This window comes from Heptranchias perlo, chromosome 12, assembly GCF_035084215.1.
Source record: "Heptranchias perlo isolate sHepPer1 chromosome 12, sHepPer1.hap1, whole genome shotgun sequence".
NCBI lineage: Eukaryota > Metazoa > Chordata > Chondrichthyes > Hexanchiformes > Hexanchidae > Heptranchias > Heptranchias perlo.
This window is the reverse complement of record NC_090336.1, coordinates 65,577,587-65,590,086: the sequence shown is the minus strand read 5'-3', so window position 1 is coordinate 65,590,086 and position 12,500 is coordinate 65,577,587. Positions and strand designations below refer to the sequence as shown.

Here is a 12,500-nt window from a genome sequence, read left to right as displayed (position 1 = left end):
ATAGCGGGCGATGGCCGGTGTGGAGTGCGTTTTTTGGGGGTTGATTTTCACTTTGCCTCGCTGGTGGAATTTGTGGGAGGCAGGCAAGGGGATTGGTGTGGGCTGGTGGGCGGCAAGGGAGATGCTTGCTTCGGGGTGTTATCCTCACTTTGGTCCGCTGGTGAGAGTAGGCAGCGGCAGGCTGGCAGGCAGGCAAGTGTGATGTAGTGTGGGGTGCGGTGCAGTGCAGTGCAGTGCGGTGCTGCCCTGTCGTTTATGAAAGGTTGTAATGACACTGCTTTGCAGCTGACCATATCCACTGATTTGTGACGCCCGTATGGAGGCTGATATCTCAGGAGGGCCGAGGCCGATTTCCTCCGGGGACGGCTCGTCGCGTGCGGCAGGACGAGGCGCAGCGGACGGTACCGTGCGCTCGGAGGTGCGGCGCTGCCCGCCGGAGGTACAGCGAAAGGCTGCAAACCGCTTTCCGCCTGCTAACTCGGCGGCCGTCAGACCGACCGACTCCGCTTTACCACCGGAGCTAGAGTCGGGCAAGGGGCACCGAAGGGTACCGGAAGGATCGCGTTCGCACGACGGGAAGTCGACTAGCGGGCCGCCGAAAGCGAGCCGGGGGCCCCCGGTTTTTCTGTCCCACCTGGAGACTGATATCTCAGGAAGGCCGAGGCCGATTTCCTCCGGGGACGGCTCGTCGCGTGCGGCAGGACGAGGCGCAGCGGACGGTACCGAGCGCTCGGAGGTGCGGCGCTGCCCGCCGGAGGTACAGCGAAAGTCTGCGAACCGCTTTCCGCCTCCTCTCACCGCACGGCTCTCCTTTTCACCCACTGGCGGATTTTCACCCTCCGACTGCTCGCTACCGTCCGCTGCGCCTGGTCCGGGCCCTGTCCATTGTCATGTTAATGGCAGGGCGGGGCAGGACTGCTTTCACCAGGAACCCGGTTTTCTGGGTCAGAGGTTCCAGGGGACCTGTTTTGTGCGGACTTCCCTGTGTCCGTCCCTCCCTGCCTGCCTTCCCCCCAGGACTTCCTTCTGAACACCTTTGTCGTTTGAGCGAGGGCCAAAAGCCTGCCTGTGAAAGGGAAGGATCAGCCGGTCAGCCCCCTGTTGGTCGCTGCTGCCAGTGCAGCAGGCGTGCGTGTGTCCTCGGCCTCGTGTCCAGGTCCCTCAGGGACTTGAGGCAACTCTCCCCGGTGGTCTCGTGGTCAGGACCGGGCTTCGAATCCCGGTCGGGGGGGATGACATTCTGCTGCAGATTAATTGGCATGAAGGAAAGTCTCCCCTCCTGAGCGTAAAGCTCCACCCTCACCACCACCGCCGCCTTTTCCACCCCTTGACAAACAGACAGACAGACAGACAGACAGTCAGTCAGTCCAGTTCGGGAGCGCAGCTTTCATTTGGAAGCAGACCCTGCTTGTTTAAAGTCAACGACGCCAAGTTATTTTGCACTTTGAACTATATCGCTACGTGCGAGCGGCACTCAGCCTTGGAGAAGAAAAAAATACCACTGAGCTGAGAAAGTTCTTTTTAAAACGGTTTCCTTCCACAGCAGCTCTGAGTGTGAGAGAGAGAGAGAGAGAGAGAGAGAGAGATATCAGCTTTATTCTCAGTAATAATACACACACACACACACACACACACACACACACACACAGACACTGGGAAAGAGCTGATTTTCCTTTTGAATATCTCCCCACGGGGAGCTGCACCGTTCCCAGAAACACTGCAATACTGGGTCGATGCGTGGAGTGGACGGAGCAAGCCCCTATTCCATCTCCCAGTTCTAAAAATCAATTAAAAATAATAATAAATAATATGTGTGTGTGTGTGTGTGTGTGTGTCGGTGTCAGTATCAGTCAGTCAGTCAGTGTCTCTCTCTCTCTCTCTCTCTCTCACTCAGAGCTGCTGTGGAAGGAAACTTTTTTAAAAAGAACTTGCATATTGAAAGAAAGATGTGTCTCAAGCTGCCGGGCCCTGTCCATTGTCATGTCAATGGCAGGACTGCTTTCACCAGGAACCCGTTTTTCTGGGTCAGAGGTTCCAGGGGACCTGTTTTGTGCGGACTTCCCTGTGTCCGTCCCTCCCTGCCTGCCTTCCCCCCAGGACTTCCTTCTGAACAGCTTTGTCGTTTAAAATAATAATAAATAATATGTGTGTGTGTGTGTGTGTGTGTGTGTGTGTGTGTGTCGGTGTCAGTATCAGTCAGTGAGTCAGTGTCTCTCTCTCTCTCTCTCTCTCTCTCTCACTCAGAGCTGCTGTGGAAGGAAACTTTTTTAAAAAGAACTTGCATATTGAAAGAAAGATGTGTCTCAAGCTGCCGGGCCCTGTCCATTGTCATGTCAATGGCAGGACTGCTTTCACCAGGAACCCGGTTTTGTGGGTCAGAGGTTCCAGGGGACCTGTTTTGTGCGGACTTCCCTGTGTCCGTCCCTCCCTGCCTGCCTTCCCCCCAGGACTTCCTTCTGAACACCTTTGTCGTTTGAGCGAGGGCCAAAAGCCTGCCTGTGAAAGGGAAGGATCAGCCGGTCAGCCCCCTGTTGGTCGCTGCTGCCAGTGCAGCAGGCGTGCGTGTGTATTCGGCCTCGTGTCCAGGTCCCTCAGGGACTTGAGGCAACTCTCCCCGGTGGTCTCGTGGTCAGGACCGGGCTTCGAATCCCGGTCGGGGGGGGATGACTTTCTGCTGCAGATTAATTGGCACCTCTGAAAGAAAATCTCCCCTCCTGAGCGTAAAGCTCCACCCTCACCACCACCGCCGCCTTTTCCTCCCCTTGACAAACAGACAGACAGACAGTCAGTCAGTCAGTCCAGTTCGGGAGCGCAGCTTTCATTTGGAAGCAGACCCTGCTTGTTTCAAGTCAACGACGCCAAGTTATTTTGCACTTTGAATTATATCGCTCCGTGCGAGCGGCACTCAGCCTTGGAGAAGAAAAAAATACCACTGAGCTGAGAAAGGTCTTTTTAAAACGGTTTCCTTCCACAGCAGCTCTGAGTGTAAGAGAGAGAGAGAGAGAGAGAGATCAGCTTTATTCTCAGTAATAATACACACACACACACACACACACACACACACACAGAGACACTGGGAAAGAGCTGTTTTTCCTTTTGAATATCTCCCCACAGGGAGGTGCACCGTTCCCAGAGACACTGCAATACTGGGTCGATGCGTGGAGTGGACGGAGCAAGCCCCTAGTCCATCTCCCTGTTCCAAAAATCAATTTAATATATGGTCCCCAGATAGGGGACGTATCAGATATTAAACTGATAAGAACAGATACTACACTTGATCTTAGCCAAAAGGCCGAGAAGCGATACCGCGCTCGATGCGAATTGATCTCGGGTCCTGTTTGCCCTCCCTCTTTGTTCTCTGGCTGCCGGTGTTGAAAGCAGTCTCGAAGCACTGCCGTTCTCTCCCACTCTGGCCACATTTTTTGCCACCGTTTCTAATTGCAACAGTGGATGAGTTTAAAGAAGTTGCCGTTTTTTCCTTTCTTGCCAGGATTGCTTGACAGATTGGTAAATTTGCCAGTAGGCCACCATTGTCATGTTAATGGCAGGGCGGGGCAGGACTGCTTTCACCAGGAACCCGGTTTTCTGGGTCAGAGGTTCCAGGGGACCTGTTTTGTGCGGACTTCCCTGTGTCCGTCCCTCCCTGCCTGCCTTCCCCCCAGGACTTCCTTCTGAACACCTTTGTCGTTTCAGCGAGGGCCAAAAGCCTGCCTGTGAAAGGGAAGGATCAGCCGGTCAGCCCCCTGTTGGTCGCTGCTGCCAGTGCAGCAGGCGTGCGTGTGTATTCGGCCTCGTGTCCAGGTCCCTCAGGGACTTGAGGCAACTCTCCCCGGTGGTCTCGTGGTCAGGACCGGGCTTCGAATCCCGGTCGGGGGGGATGACTTTCTGCTGCAGATTAATTGGCACCTCTGAAAGAAAGTCTCCCCTCCTGAGCGTAAAGCTCCACCCTCACCACCACCGGCGCCTTTTCCACCCCTTGACAAACAGACAGACAGACAGACAGTCAGTCAGTCCAGTTCGGGAGCGCAGCTTTCATTTGGAAGCAGACCCTGCTTGTTTAAAGTCAACGACGCCAAGTTATTTTGCACTTTGAATTATATCGCTCCGTGCGAGCGGCACTCAGCCTTGGAGAAGAAAAAAATACCACTGAGCTGAGAAAGTTCTTTTTAAAACGGTTTCCTTCCACAGCAGCTCTGAGTGAGAGAGAGAGAGAGAGAGAGATATCAGCTTTATTCTCAGTAATAACACACACACACACACACACACAGAGACACTGGGAAAGAGCTGTTTTTCCTTTTGAATATCTCCCCACGGGGAGCTGCACCGTTCCCAGAAACACTGCAATACTGGGTCGATGCGTGGAGTGGACGGAGCAAGCCCCTAGTCCATCTCCCTGTTCTAAAAATCAATTAAAAATAAAAGTAAATAATATGTGTGTGTGTGTGTGTCGGTGTCAGTATCAGTCAGTGAGTCAGTGTCTCTCTCTCTCTCTCTCTCTCTCTCACTCAGAGCTGCTGTGGAAGGAAACTTTTTTAAAAAGAACTTGCTTATTGAAAGAAAGATGTGTCTCAAGCTGCCGGGCCCTGTCCATTCTCCTGTCAATGGCAGGACTGCTTTCACCAGGAACCCGGTTTTCTGGGTCAGAGGTTCCAGGGGACCTGTTTTGTGCGGACTTCCCTGTGTCCGTCCCTCCCTGCCTGCCTTCCCCCCAGCACTTCCTTCTGAACACCTTTGTCGTTTCAGCGAGGGCCAAAAGCCTGCCTGTGAAAGGGAAGGATCAGCCGGTCAGCCCCCTGTTGGTCGCTGCTGCCAGTGCAGCAGGCGTGCGTGTGTCCTCGGCCTCGTGTCCAGGTCCCTCAGGGACTTGAGGCAACTCTCCCCGGTGGTCTTGTGGTCAGGACCGGGCTTCGAATCCCGGTCGGGGGGGGATGACTTTCTGCTGCAGATTAATTGGCACCTCTGAAAGAAAGTCTCCCCTCCTGAGCGTAAAGCTCCACCCTCACCACCACCACCGCCTTTTCCTCCCCTTGACAAACAGACAGACAGACAGACAGACAGTCAGTCCAGTTCGGGAGCGCAGCTTTCATTTGGAAGCAGACCCTGCTTGTTTCAAGTCAACGACGCCAAGTTATTTTGCACTTTGAATTATATCGCTACGTGCGAGCGGCACTCAGCCTTGGAGAAGAAAAAAATACCACTGAGCTGAGAAAGTTCTTTTTAAAAAGGTTTCCTTCCACAGCAGCTCTGAGTGAGAGAGAGAGAGAGATATCAGCTTTATTCTCAGTAATAATACACACACACACACACACACACACACACACACACACAGAGACACTGGGAAAGAGCTGATTTTCCTTTTGAATATCTCCCCACGGGGAGCTGCACCGTTCCCAGAAACACTGCAATACTGGGTCGATGCGTGGAGTGGACGGAGCAAGCCCCTATTCCATCTCCCTGTTCTAAAATTCAATTAAAAATAAAAGTAAATAATATGTGTGTGTGTGTGTGTGTGTGTGTGTGTGTGTCGGTGTCAGTATCAGTCAGTGAGTCAGTGTCTCTCTCTCTCTCTCTCTCTCTCTCTCTCTCACTCAGAGCTGCTGTGGAAGGAAACTTTTTTAAAAAGAACTTGCATATTGAAAGAAAGATGTGTCTCAAGCTGCCGGGCCCTGTCCATTGTCATGTCAATGGCAGGACTGCTTTCACCAGGAACCCGGTTTTCTGGGTCAGAGGTTCCAGGGGACCTGTTTTGTGCGGACTTCCCTGTGTCCGTCCCTCCCTGCCTGCCTTCCCCCCAGGACTTCCTTCTGAACACCTTTGTCGTTTGAGCGAGGGCCAAAAGCCTGCCTGTGAAAGGGAAGGATCAGCCGGTCAGCCCCCTGTTGGTCGCTGCTGCCAGTGCAGCAGGCGTGCGTGTGTATTCGGCCTCGTGTCCAGGTCCCTCAGGGACTTGAGGCAACTCTCCCCGGTGGTCTTGTGGTCAGGACCGGGCTTCGAATCCCGGTCGGGGGGGATGGCTTTCTGCTGCAGATTAATTGGCACCTCTGAAAGAAAGTCTCCCCTCCTGAGCGTAAAGCTCCACCCTCACCACCACCGCCGCCTTTTCCACCCCTTGACAAACAGACAGACAGACAGACAGACAGACAGTCAGTCCAGTTCGGGAGCGCAGCTTTCATTTGGAAGCAGACCCTGCTTGTTTCAAGTCAACGACGCCAAGTTATTTTGCACTTTGAATTATATCGCTCCGTGCGAGCGGCACTCAGCCTTGGAGAAGAAAAAAATACCACTGAGCTGAGAAAGTTCTTTTTAAAACGGTTTCCTTCCACAGCAGCTCTGAGTTTAAGAGAGAGAGAGAGAGAGATATCAGCTTTATTCTCAGTAATAAAACACACACACACACACACACACACACACACAGAGACACTGGGAAAGAGCTGTTTTTCCTTTTGAATATCTCCCCACAGGGAGCTGCACCGTTCCCAGAGACACTGCAATACTGGGTCGATGCGTGGAGTGGACGGAGCAAGCCCCTAGTCCATCTCCCTGTTCCAAAAATCAATTTAATATATGGTCCCCAGATAGGGGACGTATCAGATATTAAACTGATAAGAACAGATTTTTTTTTTTTTTTTTTTCCTGACACTCTGGGGTGCCTTATTGCCTTACAGATTCATTCCAGATTCCTTGCAGTGACATTACATCAAGCCAAAGCTCTACAAGCCAAAGCTCTACACTCTGCCCGAGGGGATTTCTCCCTGACTGCATCCCCCCGGCATACAATGGCAGGAAGGCTCCAAATGGTTGCCTTCCCCCACTTGACCACTTGATCTTAGCCAAAAGGCCGAGAAGCGATACCGCGCTCGATGCGAATTGATCTCGGGTCCTGTTTGCCCTCCCTCTTTGTTCTCTGGCTGCCGGTGTTGAAAGCAGTCTCGAAGCACTGCCGTTCTCTCCCACTCTGGCCACATTTTTTGCCACCGTTTCTAATTGCAACAGTGGATGAGTTTAAAGAAGTTGCCGTTTTTTCCTTTCTTGCCAGGATTGCTTGACAGATTGGTAAATTTGCCAGTAGGCCACCAATCAGATGGGGGAGGGTTGTGTCTCAACGGACCTACGTCAGTCAGTCTCAGTCACTAACGAACTGCCGTGGAAGGAAACCTCTTTGAGTAAAACTAGTGACGTGACGTGTCTCACAGCGAGTGAGTGAGATTGCAACGGCCAATTGAGAAAGAGGTGAGGTGCTGACAATCAGCAGCTCGTGTTGAAACATTCATTCCACGGCAGGCAAGACCAATCAAAAAAAATACTGCAGATGCTGGCTCGGCTCGGCTGGCTGGCTGGCTGGCTGGCTGGAAATGGGAAATAAAAACACAAGGCGTGTTAAAGGCTGGTTAAACTGTCGAAAGAAACAAGGCGTTAATGTTTCAGAAGCGCCTATTGAAAGGTGTCTCTCAAGCTGCTCCCTGACTGGGCCCTGTCCATTGTCACGTTAATCCCAGGGCGGGGCGGGACTGCTTTGACCGGGAGACCTGTTTTCTGGGACGCAGGTGTGACATTCCAGGGAGGCACCTACTTTGTGCTGATTCGAAACGACCACGACAACGGCAACTTGCAGTTCTATATTACAACAACAACAACGCGCGTGTGGTAGTTGGGAGGGGCTGCGTTCGCGCTCTCCCCCCTGCATTGAAACTCAAAGTTCGATTTTCAATCCCATAGTCCACCAATCGGATGGGAGACGGTGTGTGTGTGTGTGTGTGTGTGTGTCAGTGTCAGTGTCAGTGTCAGTGTCAGTGTCAGTCAGTGTCTCTCTCTCTCTCTCTCTCTCTCTCACTCTTACTCAGAGCTGCTGTGGAAGGAAACCTTTTTAAAAAGAACTTGCATATTGAAAAAAAGATGTGTCTCAAGCTGCCGGGGCCCTGTCCATTGTCACGTTAATGGCAGGACGGGGCAGGACTGCTTTGACCAGGAGACCTGTTTTCTGGGACGCAGGTGTGAGATTCCAGGGGACCTGCTTTGTGCTGATTTCCCTGCCTCCCTCCCTCCCCCCCAGGACTTCCTTCTGAACACCTTTGTCGTTTGAGCGAGGGCCAAAAGCCTGCCTGTGAAAGGGAAGGATCAGCCGGTCAGCCCCCTGCTGGTCGCTGCTGCCAGTGCAGCAGGCGTGCGTGTGTCCTCGGCCTCGTGTCCAGGTCCCTCAGGGACTTGAGGCAGCTCTCCCCGGTGGTCTCGTGGTCAGGACCGGGCTTCGAATCCCAGTCGGGGGGGGATGACTTTCTGCTGCAGATTAATTGGCATGAAGGAAAGTCTCCCCTCCTGAGCGTAAAGCTCCACCCTCACCACCACCACCACCGCCTTTTCCTCCCCTTGACAAACGGACAGACAGACAGTCAGACAGTCAGTCCAGTTCGGGAGCGCAGCTTTCATTAAGCAATGGCGTTTGTGACAACTCATCGTCTGACAGGTTGATGATTTCCCCACACGCCTCCTGCCGAATAAAAGGCTCACCCTCCCGGACACTACCCCCAGAATCACCCCCCCCCCCCCCCGGGGTGAATATTAAGCCCGAGAACACCGACTGTAACCAACCGCAGTGAAAAGTTGAAGTGGCAACTCATTAACCAGATTTATTTTGGGCAACTCATTAACCAGATTTTTTGTTCATTTGGTTTATGAGTTGCCAAGTGTAAATCTGGTTAATGAGTTGCCACTTCAACTTTTCACTGCGGTTGGTTACAGTCGGTGTTCTCGGGCTTAATATTCGCCCCGGGGGGGGGGGGTGTATAGCGGGCGATGGCCGGTGTGGAGTGCGTTTTTTGGGGGTTGATTTTCACTTTGCCTCGCTGGTGGAATTTGTGGGAGGCAGGCAAGGGGATTGGTGTGGGCTGGTGGGCGGCAAGGGAGATGCTTGCTTCGGGGTGTTATCCTCACTTTGGTCCGCTGGTGAGAGTAGGCAGCGGCAGGCTGGCAGGCAGGCAAGTGTGATGTAGTGTGGGGTGCGGTGCAGTGCAGTGCAGTGCGGTGCTGCCCTGTCGTTTATGAAAGGTTGTAATGACACTGCTTTGCAGCTGACCATATCCACTGATTTGTGACGCCCGTATGGAGGCTGATATCTCAGGAGGGCCGAGGCCGATTTCCTCCGGGGACGGCTCGTCGCGTGCGGCAGGACGAGGCGCAGCGGACGGTACCGTGCGCTCGGAGGTGCGGCGCTGCCCGCCGGAGGTACAGCGAAAGGCTGCAAACCGCTTTCCGCCTGCTAACTCGGCGGCCGTCAGACCGACCGACTCCGCTTTACCACCGGAGCTAGAGTCGGGCAAGGGGCACCGAAGGGTACCGGAAGGATCGCGTTCGCACGACGGGAAGTCGACTAGCGGGCCGCCGAAAGCGAGCCGGGGGCCCCCGGTTTTTCTGTCCCACCTGGAGACTGATATCTCAGGAAGGCCGAGGCCGATTTCCTCCGGGGACGGCTCGTCGCGTGCGGCAGGACGAGGCGCAGCGGACGGTACCGAGCGCTCGGAGGTGCGGCGCTGCCCGCCGGAGGTACAGCGAAAGTCTGCGAACCGCTTTCCGCCTCCTCTCACCGCACGGCTCTCCTTTTCACCCACTGGCGGATTTTCACCCTCCGACTGCTCGCTACCGTCCGCTGCGCCTGGTCCGGGCCCTGTCCATTGTCATGTTAATGGCAGGGCGGGGCAGGACTGCTTTCACCAGGAACCCGGTTTTCTGGGTCAGAGGTTCCAGGGGACCTGTTTTGTGCGGACTTCCCTGTGTCCGTCCCTCCCTGCCTGCCTTCCCCCCAGGACTTCCTTCTGAACACCTTTGTCGTTTGAGCGAGGGCCAAAAGCCTGCCTGTGAAAGGGAAGGATCAGCCGGTCAGCCCCCTGTTGGTCGCTGCTGCCAGTGCAGCAGGCGTGCGTGTGTCCTCGGCCTCGTGTCCAGGTCCCTCAGGGACTTGAGGCAACTCTCCCCGGTGGTCTCGTGGTCAGGACCGGGCTTCGAATCCCGGTCGGGGGGGATGACATTCTGCTGCAGATTAATTGGCATGAAGGAAAGTCTCCCCTCCTGAGCGTAAAGCTCCACCCTCACCACCACCGCCGCCTTTTCCACCCCTTGACAAACAGACAGACAGACAGACAGACAGTCAGTCAGTCCAGTTCGGGAGCGCAGCTTTCATTTGGAAGCAGACCCTGCTTGTTTAAAGTCAACGACGCCAAGTTATTTTGCACTTTGAACTATATCGCTACGTGCGAGCGGCACTCAGCCTTGGAGAAGAAAAAAATACCACTGAGCTGAGAAAGTTCTTTTTAAAACGGTTTCCTTCCACAGCAGCTCTGAGTGTGAGAGAGAGAGAGAGAGAGAGAGAGAGAGATATCAGCTTTATTCTCAGTAATAATACACACACACACACACACACACACACACACACACACAGACACTGGGAAAGAGCTGATTTTCCTTTTGAATATCTCCCCACGGGGAGCTGCACCGTTCCCAGAAACACTGCAATACTGGGTCGATGCGTGGAGTGGACGGAGCAAGCCCCTATTCCATCTCCCAGTTCTAAAAATCAATTAAAAATAATAATAAATAATATGTGTGTGTGTGTGTGTGTGTGTGTCGGTGTCAGTATCAGTCAGTCAGTCAGTGTCTCTCTCTCTCTCTCTCTCTCTCACTCAGAGCTGCTGTGGAAGGAAACTTTTTTAAAAAGAACTTGCATATTGAAAGAAAGATGTGTCTCAAGCTGCCGGGCCCTGTCCATTGTCATGTCAATGGCAGGACTGCTTTCACCAGGAACCCGTTTTTCTGGGTCAGAGGTTCCAGGGGACCTGTTTTGTGCGGACTTCCCTGTGTCCGTCCCTCCCTGCCTGCCTTCCCCCCAGGACTTCCTTCTGAACAGCTTTGTCGTTTAAAATAATAATAAATAATATGTGTGTGTGTGTGTGTGTGTGTGTGTGTGTGTGTGTCGGTGTCAGTATCAGTCAGTGAGTCAGTGTCTCTCTCTCTCTCTCTCTCTCTCTCTCACTCAGAGCTGCTGTGGAAGGAAACTTTTTTAAAAAGAACTTGCATATTGAAAGAAAGATGTGTCTCAAGCTGCCGGGCCCTGTCCATTGTCATGTCAATGGCAGGACTGCTTTCACCAGGAACCCGGTTTTGTGGGTCAGAGGTTCCAGGGGACCTGTTTTGTGCGGACTTCCCTGTGTCCGTCCCTCCCTGCCTGCCTTCCCCCCAGGACTTCCTTCTGAACACCTTTGTCGTTTGAGCGAGGGCCAAAAGCCTGCCTGTGAAAGGGAAGGATCAGCCGGTCAGCCCCCTGTTGGTCGCTGCTGCCAGTGCAGCAGGCGTGCGTGTGTATTCGGCCTCGTGTCCAGGTCCCTCAGGGACTTGAGGCAACTCTCCCCGGTGGTCTCGTGGTCAGGACCGGGCTTCGAATCCCGGTCGGGGGGGGATGACTTTCTGCTGCAGATTAATTGGCACCTCTGAAAGAAAATCTCCCCTCCTGAGCGTAAAGCTCCACCCTCACCACCACCGCCGCCTTTTCCTCCCCTTGACAAACAGACAGACAGACAGTCAGTCAGTCAGTCCAGTTCGGGAGCGCAGCTTTCATTTGGAAGCAGACCCTGCTTGTTTAAAGTCAACGACGCCAAGTTATTTTGCACTTTGAATTGTATCGCTACGTGCGAGCGGCACTCAGCCATGGAGAAGAAAAAAATACCACTGAGCTGAGAAAGTTCTTTTTAAAAAGGTTTCCTTCCACAGCAGCTCTGAGTGAGAGAGAGAGAGAGATATCAGCTTTATTCTCAGTAATAATACACACACACACACACACACACACACACACAGAGACACTGGGAAAGAGCTGATTTTCCTTTTGAATATCTCCCCACGGGGAGCTGCACCGTTCCCAGAGACACTGCAATACTGGGTCGATGCGTGGAGTGGACGGAGCAAGCCCCCATTCCATCTCCCTGTTCTAAAAATCAATTAAAAATAATAATAAATAATATGTGTGTGTGTGTGTGTGTGTGTCGGTGTCAGTATCAGTCAGTGAGCCAGTGTCTCTCTCTCTCTCTCTCTCTCTCTCACTCAGAGCTGCTGTGGAAGGAAACTTTTTTAAAAAGAACTTGCTTATTGAAAGAAAGATGTGTCTCAAGCTGCCGGGCCCTGTCCATTGTCATGTCAATGGCAGGACTGCTTTCACCAGGAACCCGTTTTTCTGGGTCAGAGGTTCCAGGGGACCTGTTTTGTGCGGACTTCCCTGTGTCCGTCCCTCCCTGCCTGCCTTCCCCCCAGGACTTCCTTCTGAACACCTTTGTCGTTTAAAATAATAATAAATAATATGTGTGTGTGTGTGTGTGTGTGTGTGTCGGTGTCAGTCAGTGAGTCAGTGTCTCTCTCTCTCCTCTCTCTCTCTCACACTCAGAGCTGCTGTGGAAGGAAACTTTTTTAAAAAGAACTTGCTTATTGAAAGAAAGATGTGTCTCAAGCTGTCGGGCCCTGTCCAT

General features: G+C 53.1%; 1 non-coding gene and 6 pseudogenes across 1 annotated transcript; all 7 read right to left on the bottom strand.

Moving 5' to 3' along the window:
- Positions 1 to 1,692: 1,692 nt before the first annotated feature.
- LOC137329285 (U2 spliceosomal RNA) lies at positions 1,693 to 1,809 on the bottom strand (annotated as a pseudogene).
- Positions 1,810 to 3,113: 1,304 nt separating this feature from the next.
- LOC137330658 (U2 spliceosomal RNA) lies at positions 3,114 to 3,304 on the bottom strand. Its single transcript, XR_010965086.1, has one exon. It is a non-coding gene; the product is annotated as a U2 spliceosomal RNA (small nuclear RNA).
- Positions 3,305 to 4,313: 1,009 nt separating this feature from the next.
- LOC137329887 (U2 spliceosomal RNA) lies at positions 4,314 to 4,430 on the bottom strand (annotated as a pseudogene).
- A 944-nt stretch (positions 4,431 to 5,374) lies between these two features.
- LOC137330077 (U2 spliceosomal RNA) lies at positions 5,375 to 5,491 on the bottom strand (annotated as a pseudogene).
- A 969-nt stretch (positions 5,492 to 6,460) lies between these two features.
- On the bottom strand, positions 6,461 to 6,667 carry LOC137328519 (U2 spliceosomal RNA; annotated as a pseudogene).
- Positions 6,668 to 10,472: 3,805 nt separating this feature from the next.
- LOC137329284 (U2 spliceosomal RNA) lies at positions 10,473 to 10,589 on the bottom strand (annotated as a pseudogene).
- A 1,294-nt stretch (positions 10,590 to 11,883) lies between these two features.
- Positions 11,884 to 12,000, bottom strand: LOC137329914 (U2 spliceosomal RNA; annotated as a pseudogene).
- Positions 12,001 to 12,500: the final 500 nt, after the last annotated feature.